This window comes from Delphinapterus leucas, chromosome 6 (assembly GCF_059928025.1).
Source record: "Delphinapterus leucas isolate spDelLeu-1000000601 "Yukka" chromosome 6, BTC_Dleu_Yukka2, whole genome shotgun sequence".
Lineage (NCBI taxonomy): Eukaryota > Metazoa > Chordata > Mammalia > Artiodactyla > Monodontidae > Delphinapterus > Delphinapterus leucas.
In genome coordinates, this window is record NC_143134.1 from 33,174,172 (window position 1) to 33,192,993 (window position 18,822).

The window sequence follows — 18,822 nt, forward strand, 5'->3', positions numbered from 1 at the left end:
ATGATACAACCACATACTAAGTGAGAATGGCCAGATATATTATTAATTTTTTTAGAGTAACCTTTTCTTTGAAGTATAACAGTCATGCAGAAATGTAATCCAACATCAGAGACGTTGAATGTCATTAAAAATATTCTTCCACAATCTAAAAAGCTGCAAGGTACTCCATCCCACAGATGTACCATGATTTAGCTTTCTAACTCCTGTTGCAGTTTTCTGGCTTTTTACCTAGTCGTCTTACCCCTCTTTCCATAATTCTGCAAAAATGAATTCATCTGTGTTTAATATCTTTGTGCCAATTTCCAATTTTTCCTTAGAATAAAATTCCTAGAGGCGGAATTTCTGAGTCAAAAGGCATGTGCATTTTTTGTTTGTTTGTTTGTTTTTTGCGATACGCAGGCCTCTCACTGTTGTGGCCTCTCCTGTTGCAGAGCACAGGCTCTGGACGTGCAGGCTCAGCAGCCATGGCTCACGGGCCCAGCCACTCCGTGGCATGTGGGATCTTCCCGAACCGGGGCACGAACCCGTGTCCCCTGCATCGGCAGGCGGACTCTCAACCACTGTGCCACCAGGGAAGCCCCCTAATAAACCATATCTAAAATAAAATTTCACTGAATCAGTTTGAGAAGTAGGCCAGTCTTCATCGTAGGTGTTTAACAGCAATGGTAGTTTGATAGTTTGAAGTGAAAATTAATTTCCACAGGTATTCATCACAGTTTTACTTATTATAGATGAAGCATTCTTAGTTGAGTATTCGTAGACACTTAGGATGAGCTTTAAATTATTTGACTCCCTGAAATAGTATGCAAATCCTGAGGTTGTGTATATATTGGGATGGTCCATACCTTGATCATATAGATTAATCTACTTAATTTCTAAATTTGTTCTTCCTTCTCTATCCCTGTCACCACTTCCCTAATTCAAGGCTTCAGCATGTCTTACACAAATTGGTTTGTTGTACTTGGGCAGGGGAACATGGCTTGTCCCACTAAAGCCATCTTTTATATAACCATTGGAGAGCTCTAGCAGCTATGGAAAATACATGGTAAAGATGAATATAAGCATTAATTTGATTATCTTGTCAATTCCCTGTAGTGGTTCGCATCTGAACTATAACTGGTGAACAGGTTTTGCTGTCATCTGCTCCAGGTGGAAAAGTACATTCTTTGTCTCTCTTTACTTTGAACTCAGTGTTTTCCAGCTCTTTGGCATGTTCTTTCTTATCCCTGTCCCCTTAGATATCTCTATTAATACTATATAATTTGACTAAGGCATTCCCTTCTTTTCTTCAGGAATCCTTCACAGGCTGTTACTTTTCTTCATGCCTCTCTAACTCATACCTGGGACTATCCCTATCATTATAATTACCATAGCATGTGTGTGCAACTTTAGTGTGTGTGTATATCATGTTTCACTTGACATTGATCTTCTTGAAAGTAGGGCCTATGTTATTAATTTTTATATTCCTGGAGTCAGGCACAAGACCTGGGACACCAAAGGTGCTCAATAAATATATGGCAAATGAGTGAATGAATGAAAATGGATTTTCAGGTCTGCTCATTAATTTAAAATAATTCATTTCAACTAGAACTTGTTTTTATAATATACACATTAAAGACCTGATAATTTTAATTCTAATAATATGACTTCTGAAATTATAATACGTTTAACTTGGTGAACTTTTTATGGTAAGAACATGCAAGTCTCACAGTCATATGTGTCTGGAGCCCTTTACACCAGCATTTGAAGAGATCAGAAAGGTCATCATTTCACAACTGAGGAATGGGTGGGGGGTGTTAAATTCAGTGGGTAGGTGTGAAGCAGCATGGTATTATATCACGCCAATTTACCAGTACTGTACACCAGGGTCAAAGACATTGGACCGCTTTGATCCTTACATTTCCCCTCTTTAAAGTGAAATAATGATGACCAGTTCACAGAGAGCTCCTTTCATCGTTTTGGTATATTCCCTACCACACTATCTCCAATGTAGTTTTTTGTTTGAATTAATGGGGAAGAAAAGGAAAGGAAAGTAAGAGAGAGAAAAAAAGGAGAGAATGAGTTAAAACTACAAAACTTATAAAAGTAGTAGAATCTAATATTTATTGTTATCTTTTACTGTTTGTGCTTTTTAAGTTTGGTGACCACATAGTATTCCTTAACGAGAATGCACCATATGTGTTTAACAGCGTCCCCATTTTGGGACAGTAGGAAAGTTTCCATTTTTAGCCACGTACGTGTAATACGGCCTTGAGGGTGGAGCTTTGCCTGTATGTTTGGAATCACTGCCATACTGTTGGCTCTGAGGGATGGAAGGCTCTCCTGTAGATACTCCAAAACTCTGCACCTGTGTGCCTTGCCGCAGCAGTGTGTCGGTCCCTCTTCACCAGCAACTCTCTGACCATCCATTACAGTTGAGAGTAGCCATCTTTCAAGAGAATGGAAACTGTCTCATCCCCCTTCATACACTACTTGGACCTTCTTCTTGTGCTCATGAGGCACTTTTGAGAACTTGACTCTCTCTTGATCCCTTCAAGGGGATCCAGTATGTGTGGTGGCATTTCTGACATCTGAGAGGGAAACAGCTGTATTTGAAAATATGAAGTTAGTAGATGAGCAAGATGCTCTTTGGGAAAGAAGAAGAATGAATGTTTTCTTTGAGAAGTTGAGCAGTCACTGTAACGTACAGTAGACGATTCATGTCTCTGTGTAAATTGAATTGTGATTATCTTTCCCATACACTCAAAGCCTTATTTATTTTGAGTAGATTATATAGATGCTGCTATCCACAGGATGCAGAGAGGATCCTATGTAATGTGTCAGCCTCGACACTGCAAAAGAAAGAACTCATTTGCTTACCATGTTATACGTATTGGTCTGCATTTCCCCAGGCTGTGAATTACTCCCTTCCAGGGAATTTCTGCCTTGGAAGGATCATGAACTCTTTGAGGGTACCAGCAAACCAGGTAGCAGATTCACCTTTTGTGAACTAAAATTCTAAATCCAGAAAAGACGATGAGAGTTCTGAAGTCCATCTCCCTATCTTTGTAAGAGGATCATCTCAGTAAGGAATGATTAAGGTTGTGATTTTTAAGGAGGCATTCCTAGATTCAATTCCTTCCTCCATAAGGTTTAAAATTCCTGTATGCCTCAGTTTTCTCATAGGTAAATAATATCTACCATATAGTTTATTATGAGGATTAAATGATAAATAGAACTTAGATACTAATAAGAACTCAATAGGGAATTCCCTGGCAGTCCAGTGGTTAGGACTCTGTGCTTCTACTGCAAGGGCCACAGGTTCAATCCCTGGTCTGGGAACTAAGATCCCGCATGCTGTGTGGTGTGGCCAAAAAAAAAAAAAAACAAACAAAAAAACCCCACAAACTCAATAAAAGCTAGCTATCATATTATTAGTCTTATTATTATTGTCATTATTAATTTGATGAGCTTCAGAAAAAATTGTGCACCTTTCTTCATGCCGTTGAGACCTGGCTGTCCCTTTAAAACCTGCTACTCTGAAATAATAACCAACCCCAAGTAAACCTAGTCAGTGGAGAAGAATTACGGCCATTTTCTTTCCTTTTTTTTTTTAACTTTAAAAAAAGAGCATTACAGATAACCCCAGTTATACAGATTTTTTCTTGTGTCATTCCATTTAAGCTCTTAGGAGCACAAAGTTTTAGGTCTCTAGTCTCTTAAAGTAGTAAATTGTTTAAGCAAGAAAATAGCTGCATTGATAGGATCCTGATTAGCTTATTGGCATTTGGCTTTGTGGATGCAAATGCTGAGCGAAGATTTAGGATGCAAAGATTTAGGAAAGCGGTGTTTAAGACCAGCTCTGCCTCTTAGCGTTGCGACTGTGGACTACTCAGTGCCTCTCCTTTGCAGATTCTTATCCAAGTTATGGGACTTGGTAATCTCTGAGATACCTAGAAGAGCTAATATCCTGTGATTGATTCAGAAAGGAATCATGCTTTAAAGAATGGGGAATGAATTCTGCTCCCAGTTCCTCAGGTAAACTATTACTATGGTATAATAAATTGTTGGGAACATTATTCTAATTTTCCTTGCCATTGGATAGATACAGCCATTGAAGCATTTCAGGTGAGAATAGCTTGTCTGGACAGCACCACAAAACCACTGCTGGGCTGGATTAAGTTCCTGACATAACAAGCTGATATAAAAGGTTATCAGAAGTGAGTTAGCCACACAGAGGATTGGCAGGTGTAGCCACTATCAGCAAAGCTTTGTTTGTCAACAGTGTTCCTAAAGGAATCGCCTTCTCAGCAATGCCACTATCCCTGCAAAGTCATTCTCTCTGTAGCTTTGAGAAACTCACTTCTTGGTACAGCCAAACCCTTTTCTATTCAATGTGTCTGCCATCTTTTGAGAAGAGCTTCCACCATAACGTGTCATGTTCATTTCTGTGACTTCATAGTATTTGGCACTTTCTGGGTCTTGAAACAAACACAGTGTCAGCAAACTCATTTCTTCATCCAGGAGGAAAGGGCCAAGTTGTTGTTGCCCAGTTGTTGCTGGTGGACAGAGGCTCTGTTTCCAGGTTTTCAGCATCCTGGTATACCTGTGTTTACCTTGGAAACTAAGACATGCTGGGGTTTTCTGTTTTTATTTTTGTTTTTTAATCAGGGGTATAGTTGCTTTACAATGTTGTGCTAGCTCCTGCGGCACAGTGAAGTGAACCCGCCATATGTATACACATATTCCCCTCCCTTTTGGATTTCCCTCCCATCCAGGTCACCACAGAGCACCAAGTAGAGTTCCCCTTGCTATACAGCACATCCTCACTAGTTTTCTATTTCATGCTGGCTTTATCTCAGAAATCACTCTTATCCCTGCACCTCTTGGTTCACCTGTGAGTGAAGACTAGAAACTTCTCTTTTTATCTGACCTCTTGTTTAAAGAAGAAGAGTATTTTGATGTTCTGTTGACACACTGATTATGGTGGAGTAGTGTCTGCCTCAGCAATTAGGGTTTAGTCAGCACTTAGGGCAGAAACCATGTGTAGTGAAAAAATGCCTTTAGAAATCCGTTAAGTTTGACATAAAGTGCAGCGTAAGTAGATTTGTGTACGATTCTATGAAGTAAAATACGTATATGAAAAATACATATCTTCAGACTAGAACTACACTGCACACACTGCAAGCTGATTACTCTGAGAGAGGTTCCCAGGGACCGACATACCTTGTAGGCACAGTTAATTTGTGTCTCCCTGTTCACTACCCTCCTGGTTATATTTAGTGCATGGAAGGGCAGGCAGACTCACTTAGGCTACTTAAATTCTTGTTTCTCTCCTTCTCTCTTTATCTCCCTAGATGTGTACAGTTAGAATATTATAAGCTAAATACCCAAATGATGTGGCTCCTCTATAGCTAGGGTTAGCTCTGTATTCATAGAGGGGAAAGATGATTTAAAAGATGTTTCAGTAATAGGCTGCTGCAGAGAATCAGTTTAAATTACTTTTTTTTTTTTTGCGGTACTAGGGCCTCTCACTGTTGTGGCCTCTCCCGTTGTGGAGCACAGGCTCCGGATGCGCAAGCTCAGCGGCCATGGCTCACGGGCCCAGCCGCTCCGCGGCATGTGGGATCTTCCCGGACCAGGGCATGAACCCGTGTCCCCTGCATCAGCAGGCTGACTCTCAACCACTGAGCCACCAGGGAAGCCCTAAATTACTTTTTGATGCATCAAAGAACACTTATTGAGCACCTATGTTACGGACTCAGTGTTTTGTGTGCTCCCTCGAAATGCATATATTGAAACCCTAACCCCCAGTGTGATGGTTGGAGGGCCTTTGGGATGTAGTTAGGTTTAGGGTGATGCCCTCATGATGAGATTCGTGTCCTCATAAGAAGAAGAGACAGGAGAGTCAATTCCCTCCCCACAAGCACACATGGAGGAAAGGCTATGTACGCACAAGCTGGAAGGAGGCCCTCTGTAGCCAGGAATCAGCTCTCACCAGACACTGAATCTGCTGGCACTTTGATCTTGGACTTCCCAGCCTTCAGAACTGTGAGAAATAAATGTCTGTTGTTTAAGACACCTGGCCTGTGGCATTTTGTTATGGCAGGCTGAGCTGACTAAAACAACTTACTGTCCTCTTGATCTAGATTTTTTAAACCAGGGAAAGAATGCTGTTGCCTGCATGTGAATGTAAACGTGATACATAATAGAGATGACATTACAGATCACTGAAGAAAAAAATGGACTGGTAAATAACTAACCTGGAAGTACTATGTTATCCATATAGAAAAAAAAAATCTATACCATTCAAATATAAAAAAATCTGTTGCATTTAGGTTAAATACCTAATTATGTAAATAAAATATTAAAATTTTAAAAATAAAATGTAAGATGATTTCTTATAAACTTAGAATAAGAATGAGTTTGTTTAATGAAATATAAAATTCAAACCTTGAATAAAAGAGTTGACACATTGATCCACATAAAAATATCCTGTTCAATAAAAATCACTATAAACAGCCAAGTCACAAACTGGGAGTAGATGTTTGCAACACATGTAAACAATGTAGGATCAATATTTCATATTTATAAAGAATTTCTATAAATTAGCAGGACAGTAACTAATAGGAAAATGGACAAATGAGGATCGAAGCAGGCAATTTCTAGAAGGGACCATACTGGACTGATGGATAAAGAATGGATAAGATGTTCAACTTCACTAGAAATTGGTGAAATATATGAGAAACAAGGAGATCTAGGAAATCGGTAAAATATTTTAAATTCTTACAATACCAAATGTTGGTAAGGGTGTTTAGAAAGGGACATTTTTAGACCCTGTTGTCTTTTGCATAGCTTGATAAGCCTAATTTGCAGAACAATTGTGTAGTATCTAGTAAGTAAAATTGTACCCATTTTTAACCTAGCAGTTCTGTTACTAGCTGTGATTTTAGAAAAACTCCCTAGTATGTGAGCAGGGAAACATATACAGACTTAATTATGGAATCATTTGCATTAAAACATTAAATACAGTACATAATGTTTATTACAAGGTCTTTCTTTTACTTGTTTTTTCATGTATTTATTTATTCAGTTTACATGGTCTATACATAAAATCACTTTAAAACCTCTAAATTATCTCATGTCCATTAAATGGAAACAGTAATGCTAGGCCTGTTTAAATTACAAGAAAAAATCACTCTATACCAATAAAGTGTTTTAAAAAACCAAGGTCAAAGGAAGTAGTCTTGGGGGAGAGGCATTCCTGAGCTGGTGGCTGGATCCCAGGAGCTGCTGGGCAAAAGAAAGAAAAAGATGCTTTCAGACAGGAGTGGTTTGATTAGAGCCCAGTGACACAGCTAAAGGGAATTAATCATAATTACATGTCTCAACATAGTAAATCTCAAATGCAGTGTCAAGAGACAAAAAAAAAAGCATATGCCATGGCAAAAAGACAAAAAGACTAACGGCATTTATCGGGTGTTATTCTATGTTGAGCATATTGTAAATACAGTTTATATAAAGTTTAAAGTAACAGGGAAAATATTGCAAATATTGTTTAGGGAGAAATATTTTGTAAAAGAATAATATGGACAGTAATGATAATCACCAAAGTCATTAGAGGGAGTGCCTGGGAAAGGGCTGGTGGGGGAGGATGTGGGAGATTGAGCAGCAGTTCACAGAAAGCTTTAGCTATATCTCTATATCTGTGAAGACCTAGTCCATTAAAAACAAAAAGTTTTGAGGCAAATTTGGCAAACTGAATCTGTGGTGTGGTGAATATATGAATATACATTACTTTTTCCCCTAGGTAAGTTTTAGTCTATTTGAAATATTCTAAATGTTTAGAAATTTTAAAATTGCCATTGCAGTTATTTTTGCAATGTGTTTAACTTAGCAGCTTTGTGAAATGTATGGCGACACAGGGTAAATTGCCCTATACTTAATATCTCCAGTGGTAACAAGGCATGATTTAGAAATTTCACCCAGAATTCACCTCTGTAAACTCTGCAGTAACGAAGTAGTTAAGTTCAGGACTTCTATATTGATCAGGATTGCTTTGAATATAATTCAAAGATTAGTGCTAGAGGAATACACACCTGTGGGAAGGCAGAGTGAACTAAGAGGACTCAGATCATCTATGGATTCACTGCATATTTACATTTTTATATATTTACAGTGGAAAAAAGTTAAGTTGCACAATGAAAGCATTAAGAAATATGCTTAAAACTTCCTGCTCAACAAAAAATGCTATAAACAAATTTAGTCAACTCACACACTGATTTTAAAATCATTAAATCTGAAGACATTGCCTCCATTTTCTTGAGTTTAGTTAGGACACTTCTGGCTGCTTAATATGAATTTTCAGATTTAAATTGGAGTAAAGAGAATGAATGAAGAATATGTATAAAAAATTTATAGGTATCTTTAAAATTTTTTCTATTAGTTTTCTTTGGTTACATTTAGATATCATGCCAAAAAAAAAGCAAGTACTAAGAATGGAAAACAAAGATTTTTCAGCTGAGAGGATTTATGACTTTATTATCAAATATGTAGTCAGTCATTCAAGCAACAGTTAGTTATTGAGTATCTGCTCTGTGCCAGGTACAGTTCGAAGTGCTGAGGAAGGAGCAGAGAACAAAGTAAATGAGAAACCCCTGCCCTCATTTTATTTATGCTCGAAGGAGGAAGGGGTAGAACTTACTTTCTCATCGTCTAGTGCCCATATACAAGGAAACCTACTAAATGGTAATTGAGAATCTTTGTGGTTTTGGGAAGGAAAGGGGTGGGGGGAGTGCACTGAATGGGATTTCTTGGATAACCGTAATTACAGAAGGAAAACACGCACTGGCTTCTCCTATTATATAAATGAGAACGTTTATAGTAATTTTCTGAGAATGGCATTCTCAAATGTTTTAAGTGCAGAAGAAGAATAAATGGTCGAGTCTGCTTTTCAGCTGTGCTATGACTGCCTGTTTTACTCTTTTTCCTTCCCAACTCTACTGAGCTTATTACTTAATTGATGGGTTTTTCGTTTTCTTTTTTTTCCCTGAAGAGTAAATTATTGTCTTTATTCAGTAAGGAGTTCAAGTGAAATGTAAAGTACTCTTTTATTCAACTAACTCTTTACTTTCTTGTTAAGACCTCCTGTGTGTGTCAGGCACGGTCCCAGGCTCTGTGTGTTCAGAAATGCACAGCTCCTCCTCCAGGGGGTCTGTGGTCTAACAGGCCAAATGCCAGTGCCAGTTGTCGTGCAGCATGGCAGGTGATCTTAAGGAGGGATAGACATAGTTCTGAGTGAGCAGTCCTGCCTGAGGTTCAGAAGCTGTGTAGCTGGAAGATTTTTTTCGTTGTTGGGGCTTCAAAAATGAGTGATGGTTTGCCAGATGTGAAGTGTGAGGTGAGCTTCCCAGCAACTTCACAACCCCATGACTCCCGTCAGTCACTCAGTGCATTCGTTGCCTCAACGTGCCGTAGCTTCTGTATGTCATTCATTCGGTCATTCATTTATCCGTTGATTTATGCCATCAAATTTAGTATATGTATTATACTCCTTTTGTGGGCCATTTGCTAAGCAGTAGTGAAATGTGTAAGAAAGATGCTGCATTTACCTTCATTTTATATGTCAACACCAATGGCTAGAGTTATTGGCACATAGGCATTCTAATCCAAAGATTTTTCAATTCAAAATATTGGGTTGGCCAGAAAGTTCCTTTGGGTTTTTTGTAACATCCACGGAAAAACCCGAAGGAACTTCTGGCCAACCCAGTGTGTGAGTTATTATAGTCAGATGGGTAACATGACTTGGTTTTGAATAGAAGTACTTAGTTATAGTCTACAGTGGACAAGAGCATTTAGAGGTTATATAATGCATCTGATCATAGTATCGAACCTGATCAGAAAAACAAAGAAAACAGAATTCTTCTGGAGCTTGCTTTATATACTTGTTTCCACACAATCCAAATAATTCCCATTCACTGCAATTCTGGGAGAACATAAGAGCACACAGCAATTTTAGGTAGGTTATCTTGTTGGTTCTGACAGCGTCCCTATGGATCATGAATATAGACTCCATGACTTTTCCAGAAACATAGGAATAGTATGTGGTAGAACTCTAACTTGATTGTAGTGTTCACTTCACCATGCCCATGAGAGAACTCTGAAATTCCTAGATGCCTCTCATACTTCTTTTTCTTCTGATATATCTTTTTATAGTTTTAAAGTAACGTTTTTTTCCTTACATAGCTTTCCTTTAACAAGAAGGCAAATATTTTCTTTTTTTTTTAAGTAAAATAAGTAAAACAGTGGGGTAATGTAGCTACCAATATAAAAATGTTTACATTTCTAAAATATGGTAGATTTAGGGAACTGTGAACATAGCCATTTGTGTGTGTGTGTGTGTATAGAAATATAGCTTCAATAAATTAGATTTCGTCACAAATACAAAATTATATTTTTTAACATATTGATATTTCACTTCATCATATGATATAACCACGTGCTGAAAATGAAGAAGAATTTGGAATTTCAAAGACACACGCAAAAGTATAATACATCAATGGTCCTCATTCTTCTTGGTGAATCCTTCCCTTTTAGGATATTTCCTTTCACTGAAATGACTGGACATAAGGCATGTCAATGCAAAACATAAGTGAAGAATTTAGAGAAGCTAAATTTTACCAGGGGAATAGATGGGAAGTAGAGATTAAGGAAGCAGGGAGCCATTGAAAAATGTTGGGTGGAATTGAGAGGGGCTTAATGTAACTTAAGGGAGATGGGCTTTCAAGAGAGCTCCGAAGTCGGACGAGTGGAAACAAGAAAGTGATAGAGAGCTATAAGGAAGGGTCAGCAACTGTTTAGTAACTGTGCGCCTCTGCAAGACCCCAGTGCCTGGTGTTGTGGACTCAGTGGAGTTCTCAAGATTCTTGGGGTCTGGAAAAACATGTTCTCGTCCGATGAGAAGAAAAGATCTAAAAAAGATAAAGCAAGTCTGAGAGGTGGAGTAGAAATTGAAATTTAGGACTATTGTTGTCAGTGGCACACTATGAGCAACTTTTAAAAGGCTTGTTAGGGTAAAAATGCACTTTTTGGCTTTTTAAGAAAGCATACTATGAAGAAAGAAATAATTGATCATATACTCAGAGCTAAGCATAACTATTGGCTTGCTGTCCCTCCCATAACAACCAAAAATTGAGGGGAAGGGAGAGCAAAGATGCTGATCTTGGGAGCTTCAGATTGCCACAGCAGCCAGCAAACAACGATTGGACCGTGGATCAGTATTTCAAGCAAACAGTCTTGACTGTTTTACCAGCATAATCCCAGGATCTTCACTTTAAGCCAATGTTCTTTGCCCTAAGAGAGCGTCACGCAAAGCATTTGTTTCTTTGTGAGTGAAGAACAATTAATTTAGTTCAACTCACTTCGTTGAGCATGTACTATGTGAAAAAACCATACCTAGTCCATAAATCGTAGTTCTCCATGACCATAACCACTGGAGGCTGCTGTTCCAGCATACCAACAGAGGCAGTGAATCTCTAGAAGCAAAACAATCTAGGCCAAAACAAATTAGTAAAGGATGTCTGAGGGTAAGTGGTTTTTTTTAATTGATATAAAATTTATATCCAGTGAAATGCACAGTTGAGTACTCTCTTCTACATGATTTTTTTTCCACCTTGAATTCTGTGAAACCAGTTTGCCCTGGTCTTTCTCCTACACCTTTGGCTATTCCACCCCTCTCTCATCATAGTTACCTATCGCTTCACTAAATGTTGATATTCCAATGTCTGACTCCTTCTCTTCTCAGGTTACGTATTCTCTTTATACTGTGTTGCTTTCAATAACCTCATCAGCATCACATCTACAAATCTAGACCCTATTTCCCATCTGCTCCATTCGTATATATCCAGCAAGCAATGGGACCTCTTTGCTTAGTGGTCCCATAAGAACTTTAAATTTGTCATGTGCAAGAATGAACTTATTGCCTCTCACTACAAACATGCTTTTAATTATGTTTTCATTATTAGCACTAATGAAAACATACTATTCAAAACAATTCAAGCAATCGAGCACTTTTGTGTGATAAGGGATGTGTCAAACATTATAAATCAGGTAACCCTCTTTTGGGAGAACTGATAGTTTAGCCATTTATTCACGCCAAACCTGGCCATCATTCTGGAAATTTCCTCCTTCCTCATTGCACCCACCCAGAATCCCCCCAAAATTTCACCTCCCCCTCGTCATCGTGGTCCTTGCTTCTTTCTCTAGAATCTCTCAAATCTGTTTCTTTCTTCAATCACTGTCCTTGTCAAAAATCTTTCTACTTTCTTTCCAGACTTCCACACAGGGAGTATTGTTACAACAGATTCAGACTCTGTTCCTTAGGCATAGAGGTAACGGAGGGATGAATTCTGATTGGAGATTTACTCATCAACCATGTATTGAGTTTCTGTTAGGCATAAAATAAGTCTATTAAAGTAGCAGAACAGAATTAGTCCGAGTGGAGCAAGCGAGCTGAGTGCTTGAGTAGTCGAGTCCCGGAGACCGGTAGCGCTTGCAGCATGGCTGACCAGCTGACTGAAGAGCAGATTGCAGAATTCAAAGAAGCTTTCTCACTATTTGACAAGGATGGTGATGGAACTATAACAACAAAGGAGTTGGGAACTGTAATGAGGTCTGTTGGGCAGAATCCCACAGAAGCAGCTACAGGACATGATTAATGAGGTGGATGGATGCTGATGGTAACGGCACAATTGACTTCCCGGAATTTCTGACACTGATGGCAAGAAAAATGAAGGACACAGACAGTGAAGAAGAACTTAGAGAAGCATTCCTTGTGTTTGATGAGGATGGTAATGGCTATATTAGTGCAGCAGAGCTCCGCCATGTGATGACAAACCTTGGAGAGAAGTTAACAGATGAAGAGGTTGATGAAATGCTCAGGGAAGCAGATATTGACGGTGATGGTCAAGTAAACTAAGAAGAGTTTGTACAAATGACAGCAAAGTGAACACATTGTACAGAACATGTTAAATTTCTTGTACAAAATCGTTTATTTGACTTTTCTTTGTTTGTAACTTATCTGTAAAAGGTTTCCCCCTATTGTCAAAAAATATGCGTGTATAGTAATTAGGACTTCATTCCTCCATGTTTTCTTCCCTTATCTTACTGTCATTGTCCTGAAACCTTATTTTAGAAAAATTGATCAAGTAACATGCTGCATGTGGCTTACTCTGGATATATCTAATAAGCCCTTCTGCACATCTAAACTTAGATGGAGTTGGTCAAATGAGGGAACATCTGGGTTATGCCTTTTTTTTTAAGTAGTTTTTTAAGGAACTGTCAGCATGTTGTTGTTGAAGTGTGGAGTTGTAACTCTGCATGGACTGTGGACAGTCAACAATATGTACTTAAAAGTTGCACTATTGCAAAACGGGTGTTTTATCCAGGTACTCGTACACTATTTTTTTGTACTGCTGGTCCTGTACCGGAAACATTTTCTTTTATTGTTACTTGCTTTTTAAACTTTGTTTTAGCCACTTAAAGAAAATCTGCTTCTGGCACAATTTGCCTCAAATCCATTCCAAGTTGTATATTGCTTTATTATCTTCATGGTGCTATGTCCCTCTCTAAATCATCTAGTTTGTTATCTGGTTTCCTACTTTATAGTCTTTCTCCACTCTCGTATGTAAGCTTGCTAAGGACAGGAGTGTGTTCTAACTTGTTCATTACTCCATCCTTGTTGTGTAGATACAGTGGTAAACACACAGTAGGTGCTCAGGAAATATTTGTTGCATGTTAACAAGTAATCTTCCCTCCAGCCTTAAATGAGAGTTTTTGACTGGCGCAGTGATTCATATTCACCTCTGCGGATTTGTATAATACCATTATGAAATGTTGCTGGGTGTGGTATCTGCCTCATAGGGATATAAGGATGTTATAAGGATTAAATGAGATAATGTATATGAAAGTTACTTTGTTAGAGAAACAAAAACTTATAATAGTATTTATGATCACTCTCCTGATTTCACAGATGAGCAGATGAGAAACCTGGAGCCCCAGTGGGTACATAATCACCCAAGGGCACAGATATCAGCTCTTACATCTTCTGCCAACCATCACAAAGATGCTTTTACATATTTTTTTCCCCTTTATGCTGAATGTCCCTCACTGAAAGGTCATAAGGATGACAAAGATGTTTCTGAAAATTAGAAAGGGAGGAGTAAAGCCACTTTTTGTTGAGAAACAGCGTGCAGATCAGTGAAAACAGCCACAGGGAATATAGGAATGAAAAATTCAGGGTAGAATTTGGCCTACTGGCCCAGATGGGAATAAACTAGTTGCGATGTTTAATGTGAAGCTATAGAAAAGTTAATAGGTTTGTGAACAAATGTTCCAAACTCTCAGCTCAGTGTATGATTTCCCAATTCAAGAAACTTTTCTACCCTGAGGGTAACAAGTTTTACTCAGCTTTTGTGCAAAGAAACTGCCACTATTTCATATTTTCTTTTCTTTTTCTGTTTCCTTAATAAAAGTATTCAGTATTACTTGGTGGAGTTCTGCCCTATTGTTTGATATCATGACACTTTCTTCCAGGCAGTGCGGTGTCCTGTCATTGGGAGCCATTGGTGCTAACCAGAATGGTGTACAGTACCAGGGAGTATGCTAGTATATTGAGTTATATCTCATATTCTTATGTAATTCACAAACCAGCCCTTGAAAAGAACTCAATTTCAGACCTGTGTGATGTCATTTGTGGTATACTTAAGCCACACTTTATATTTAATTTGATATATGCTCATTAAAAAACATTATCTTACTTGCTTTAGGGTCACACAACTAGTAAGTGAAGGAACCAGTCTTCCAAACTCCATTATTTGCATTTTTAAAAATTGTTTAGCATTTATATGAAGGCAAAAATTAACCTTCCAGCTCTGTTATCAATTTCTGTATCCCAGTGGATATACCAATGTCCTCTGAAGTTGCATAGCTCTGATTTGTCATGAGGTGGCAATGTAACAACACCTTGAATTGGATCTATGATGAATTCCCCCACCTTGGTGAATTTCTGAGGGAGCTGTCCAGAGCTGAGTTTGCTATGGAATGGCCACTGAGTGAGGAGGCATGAGAACAGACTTCTAGGGCTTGAATATTTGGTTTTATGCATATCCAGTCTTAGCTTCTAGCTGAAGAATCCTAATGTGGAACCCTAGGAGAATTTACTTTCTGGATTTCAAATACAAAAGTTCAAAGCAGTCAGGTTCTATTTAAAAAGCCCACATGCAAAAGTAAGTGAAGTACCTTGAAATTGCCAGTGAAGAGGTCATCCTGAAATCTACAGAGTAAAAAAATGAGTTTTAGAGGAGGAAAATATGTTTTCAAATAAGGGAATGTATATTATAGCTTTTCAAATTCCATTCATTCAGAGAAAGTGAATAAACAGGGATAAAAGACCTTGAACAAGACTCTTTTTCATGTCTATTTCAATAAGAACTTTATTCAATTTGTGGTACTATTAAATAGGAATACAATATTAAATAGCTTAAAACTTATAGTGGTATTTCTTATATCCAAATATGTGAAAAGAATTTTATATAATTTATTATGGCTCATTCTGAGGTGGCTCTGAAATTATGAATTGTGAACACTGTCTAATACTTTTCCCTAAAATATTAATAAATTTATACTTATATATTCTTAAAAATTCAAATATTATATTAAAATAATGTTCATATTATCATTTAAAGATCTAGAATGTAATTTCCCAGTCTTGATTTTAATTCGATTATATGAAAGCTGAAAATATAAGATTGTAACACTTTTTCTTAGATTGTGGTTATTTTTTAAAAAGTCATTCACCTGTTGAATCATTCAGTAGATATATAGTGGCACATTCCAAGCTGTGGTCACGTGGTTCCAGCCTCCATTAGACTTATAGTCTAGTGCAGGAAAGGTTAAGTAAACTGAAGCTTAAAATGCACGATAATAAGTGCTATGATGGGGTTGGTACAGCGTATTATAATCACACACTGCAGGATCCTCTTATTTGAATTTGGTGGGGGGGCTGGTCAGAGAGAGTTCCCAGGGAAAGTGATATGGAAGGGGATACCTGAAGTATTAGTAGAATTCAGCCAAGCAAAGAGATGGAGAAGAATCTTTCAGTCACAGTGAGCATAATATGTGAAAGTATGGAGACAAAAGAGGATGTGGTGTTCTTCGAAGAGAAGTTAAATTTAACTAAAAGTTAGAATTCTTAAAAGATAAAACAGGGACTGGGGATAATAAATAAGACTGAGGCAGTAAGCTGAGGTTGTACCATGGAAGCATGAACATCCTTCTAAGAGCATTGGGATTCTGTAGTAAGGTTTTAAATAAGGAAGCTGCCTGGTCAGGTTCACATTTTAGAAAAGTCATTTCAGTGTAAAGAAAAGATCACAGTTAGGTGAGAGCCTAAGTCTAGAGGCTGAGGGACTCTTTTGGAATCTGCTACAGTGGTTCCAGATGATACATGATGCTGGCCTCAACTAGAATAGCACTAAGTGTTGATGGAGAGAAGTAGCTGGAATCATCATTTTTTAGAAGATTAAATTGAGAGAGCTTCACAGCTGTTTGGAAGTAGAGGAGGGTGAGAATATGAGGTCAGGGAAGCTAATTAGATTTCTGGAATCTGCAGCAGTGGTGGCTGGTTCCACTTCCAAAGATAGAAAACACAGAAGTTTGCAAGTGAAGGTAGTGAGATCATTTGGGAGCATAGAAAGTTTTATGTTTCTGTAGGACTCTAAATGAAATGGCTAGCAGAAATTTGGGCCTGTGGATTTTGAAGCTCAGGAATGAGATGTGACCTAGAGATATAAAGTTTAGAACTTTTATCAGGTGGATGGTAATTGAGCATTTAGGAATGGATGATATTACCCAAGGAAGATGTTGAAGAGATTCTCAAACTTTGGGGTCAGATGAATTACCCAGGAGGTGTGATAAAATTCAGAATCCTGGGCACCAACTCCAGAGTCTTACTGAGTAGTTATAGGATGTAGCTCACAAATCTACACGCTTGACAAATAGAGTTCCTTACCATGATTTTGATGCAGATGATCCTCTGACCCCACTTTCAAGTAAAAGGAAAAGTGGATCTTGCATAGGAGCCTAAGTAGTATCAGCACATAAAAGATGGACAGAGGAGGAGGAACCCGGAAAGAAGGCTGGTGAAGAAGTAACCATAGGTGTGGAAGGAAAATTAAAAGTATAAAATATCACTAATTACATGGAAAGAGAATCAGTATAAGAGAAGGAATCATCGACAGGGCCAGAAGTGTTGAGACAGGAAGTAAAGATAAAGGCTGGAATACACCTACTACATGTAACAAAAAGGAGGCCATAACAAAGTTGGCAAGAATAGTTTCAGTAGAATAATGTGGGCTGAAGCCAGATTGCAGTGGGTTGAGGGTTGAATATGATATGAGGATGAAGAGACATGAAGCAGAGACAAAATCTTTTAAAAGTAGTTAGAAGGGATGGAGGAGGTTGCTACAGCAGGATATGGGTAGGGGTGAATGTTTTAGGAAGGAAACAGCGTGAGTCAAAGTCTTATCTCACCCTTGGCCTGCTCTTATCTCTAATTTTTTTGGAGCTTTTCGTCTTATCAACTTATGAATGGATATATTACACAATTCAGCAATTAAAAGAATGGGTTGTGTGTTAAGTTTATGTCGAAATTTCTAAGAAACTACCAAATACTTTTCCAAAGAGCTGTTCTGTTTTACATTTGGATATTGGGGAGCAAATTAAGGTGCTGCTTTGTGTTTTGTGCATTATGGTTATGCCAAAAAATACTGAAATATGCCTGAATATTAGCCTGACCCCTAGTGGTTGTCCACATCCATGGGGCTAAACGTGGAACTGAATTTTTCTATGCTTTCCATCACATGAGCTGCCACTCCACCTCCATTGTTTCTTGCAAACACATAACAGTAGAGAGATGGTGTAAATATGCCCAAACAAATTTAGATGGTGTACTGCGGGGTCCAGTGGGGCAGAAGGAGGGAAGTCCTTACACCCTGCTACCTGCTTGAGATCAATACCTGCTGTCATAGCTTCAGCATCACCACCATCCGGGGGACTTTGAGAAAAATACTGAACTTCATTTAAGCTCAATTTCCTCATATTTACAACGACGATTATAGTAATACCTACCTTAGAGTGATTAAGTGAGGTTAAATGAGATTGTGTATGTAAAGCGCCTAACACAGTTCAGCCCAGAGTTGACATTCACGAAAGAGCAGGTGTTCATATTTCATAATGATAAAAACAATCAATAATGTAGTCAAATCCTACAATGAAATTTTATTCATGATATTTTTTTTCTGGTTCTCATTTGCTTGCATTCCATGTTAATGTTCTCTATTTCAATTGGAACCTCTTTAAATTTAGGACTGGGTTTTATTTGATAAAGATAAAAGCCACAACCATACCAACAATAACATTCTCTATTATTATAGAGTAACTATATATCAAGACATTGCTAAAATATTTCTTATGTAAAATTTAATGCTGAAACAGTTTTATGAGGTAGGCAAAGATCTCAGATGGTCTATGTTAAAGATTTTCATCTGTATCTTTTTCACCCAGACCCCACATCTTGACTCCTTGATGTGCTGGCCCTGCCAGTGGCAATGATAATATCAGTTACAGATGGTTGATACAAGAAATACAAAGATTATGTACCAAGTATTGATATTGATACTGATATTGATAAAGCTAGCTTTCTTCTCTTTGAGCTTTTCCATTCTAGAAAGCTAGCTCTCACCGAGAAAAAAAGCTACCTCTTATTTAACCCTTGAGAAACAAAAA

At 38.0% G+C, this 18,822-nt stretch overlaps 1 pseudogene; it reads left to right on the top strand.

The window, feature by feature from the left end:
* The first annotated feature begins 9,681 nt into the window (after window positions 1-9,681).
* On the top strand, window positions 9,682-17,333 carry LOC149748890 (calmodulin-alpha pseudogene; annotated as a pseudogene).
* The last annotated feature ends 1,489 nt before the right edge of the window (window positions 17,334-18,822 follow it).